We start from the raw sequence: 3,172 nt of genomic DNA, 5'->3' as shown, positions 1-3,172 counted from the left end.
TTTAAGCTATTTATATATCTTTTATTTATATATTATAAAAGATATAGCTTTATAAATATATCTACCTCTATATACTTTTTTAATATTAGTTCTCTAAATATTACCCTATATAGTAATTCTCTATAACTATCTTCTTAATATTAATTTTAGTTAATTATCTTCTTTACTTAAAATTTCTTTATTTAAAGTTTCTTTACTTAAACTTTTTTTACTCNTTTAGTTAGTTATCTTCTTTACTTAAAATTTCTTTATTTAAAGTTTCTTTACTTAAACTTTCTTTACTCTTAATTTCTTTATTTTAAATTTCTTAAAAGGTATTTCTCTTACTTATATTTTCCTTATATATTTCTTCTCTATTTATATTTCCTATACTTAAATTTTCTATATTTATAATTTCTTTATTAATATTTCTCTTATTTATATTTCCTTTACTTATATTTTCTTTATTTATATTTACTTTATTTATATTTCCTTTACTTATATTTCCTTTATTTATATTTTCTTTACTTATATTTCCCTTCCCTATATTTCCTTTACTTATATTTTCTTTACTTATATTTCCCTTCCCTATATTTCCTTTATTTATATTTTTTTTATTTATATTTCTCTTATCTATATTTCTATCCTTTATATTTCCTTTATTTATATTTCTCTTATTTATATTCCTATTCCTTATATTTCCTTTATTTATATTTCTCTTATTTATATTCTTATCCCTTATATTTCCTTTATTTATATTTCTCTTATTTATATTCCTATCTTTTATATTTTATTTATTTATATTTCTCTTATCTATATTCCTATCCCTTATATTTCCTTTATTTATATTTCTCTTATTTATATTTCCTTCTCTTATATTTCCTCTACTTATATTTCCCTAGCTTATATTTCTTATAAATATATTCTTTATAGATATATTTCCTATAAATATATTTCTTTTACTTCTATTCCTTATATATATATTTATTTTATTAATATATATTAAGATACTTACTTCTTCTTTTAGTTTACTTATACTCTTTTATATATCCCTATAAGCTCTCTTATTCCTCTTTCCTCTATTACTTAATTCTCTTTCTATCCTCTTTTACTCCTCTTATTACTTCTATTAATCTCTTTTTACTACTTATATAGTTTTTTATCTCTTATATACTTAGGTTATTTCCTTAATTATTATTTATTCTTCTCTCTTTATTACTTTAGTTATTCTTAGGAATATTAGTAGTATAGTATTATTAATATAATAAATTTTAATAATAAAAGAAAAGAGTAGAATAATAAAAGAAATAAGTATAAAGTAAAATAAAAACTAACCTCTAAGAGATTTAGTTAAGCTATAATATATTTATATTTAAAGATATCTTTATAATTTCTTTAAGAAATTTAATATTTTTATCTTTAATTATAATATACTTTATATAGATAGCTATAAGCTAAATTACTAAAAACTATATTAGAAAAAACTTTAAAAGGAATAAGAAATATACTTTAGAATAAAGTAATAAGATAGTTTTCTATAAATTCTTAAAATACTTCTATTATAATAAATTAGAAATAAACTAAATAAATACTAAATTTAAATTTTATACCTTTAATAATTTTATAGACTAACTACTAGAAAGAAAACTTTAAGAGGAGAAATTTATATAATTTCTAAAATATTCTAATTTCCCTTAAAGCTTTAGCTAAAGAATATTAGTATTATAATAATTATTAATAATTATAATAATTTAACTTACTACTTAGCTTATACTAGTAGGTATATAGCTTCTATCTAGCTTTATAAGATTATACTTTTTAAGTAGTTTTATAGCTAGTCTTACTAATAGTTTTACTAATAGTCTTACTAATAGTCTTATAACTAGTTTTATAGCTAATCTTATAGCTAGTCTTACTAGTAGTTTTTTAGTTTATTAGTAGTATAATACTTCTTAGTAAGGTATAAATATAATAATTAGAAAGTTTATTTATAGTTACTAAAAAGAAAGGAATATAAATATAAAATTATAATAAAAAATACTATATATAAAGATTATATATAAAAGATATTTAGAAAGAGAGGTTTAAAAATAATTTACCTAATTTTAAATTCTTTATTACTAAGATTATCTCTTAGTTATACCTTCCTTTAGTATATTAAATTATACTCCTTCCTTTATATTAATTATTTACTTACTTTTTATTATTCTTACCTCCTTTATTTATACTTTTTTTAGTATTATACTTATTAAAAATATTTAAATTATATACTACTTATATAAACCTTTTCCTCTTTATAATAATAATAATAAATATAGTAGTTAACTCTTTATAAATAATAGTATAACTAACTATTATTACTCTATCTTTTATTAGATATTACTTATTATAAATTCCTAATTTATTACTTCTTCTACCCTATCTACCTTAAGTTTATACCTTTTATATTATTATAATAATCCTTAGTATTATTATAATAATTATTTCTATAAGTTATCTTATTAGCTTTAGTACTAATTAGAAGTAGAAAGCTATTAAGAGTTATTCTTAAAATCCCTATACTATTAAAGCTTAGTATTATATTAATAATATAACTAAAGCTTAATCTATATTATACTAAAAGAATTAATTACTCTAAATAGCTTTAAGTTATAAATAAAAGAAAATATTAATAAAGATCTTAAGATAGAGTTTAATAACTAAAGATAAATAAAAAGAAGTTTTTAAGTTCTTTAAAGTTTTTATTTATAAGAAATAGTAAGAATACCTTATATCTATCTATAAAATATTTCTAATTAGAATTTAAGATAGATAAGAATATATACCTATCTTAGTTTAATATAAAGATATATAAACTCTATCTATTAATACTAATATCTATATCTCCTATATTTATAATTCTAATATAAAAAGCTTAAAGCTTTATTACTTTTATCTTAAGTCTTAAGATATAAATTACTTTAAATAAATTTAGCTAGCTATTTAGTTATCCTTTATTAAGATTATTTTTATTTTTAGTACTTTCTACTATACTTTACTTACTCCTAACTACTCTTATATACTTTAATATACTAGCTCTAACTTCTACCCCTTTAGATATTACTATTAATTAGTTAGATATTAAAATATATAATATTAATACTACTATTAATAGTTAAGTAATAAGAGTAGTTAGGAGTAAGTAAAGTATAGT

This window comes from Colletotrichum gloeosporioides (assembly GCF_011800055.1).
Source record: "Colletotrichum gloeosporioides strain Lc1 chromosome Unknown consensus_41, whole genome shotgun sequence".
Taxonomy (NCBI): Eukaryota; Fungi; Ascomycota; class Sordariomycetes; order Glomerellales; family Glomerellaceae; genus Colletotrichum; species Colletotrichum gloeosporioides.
Note: the sequence above shows the minus strand (reverse complement) of the source record.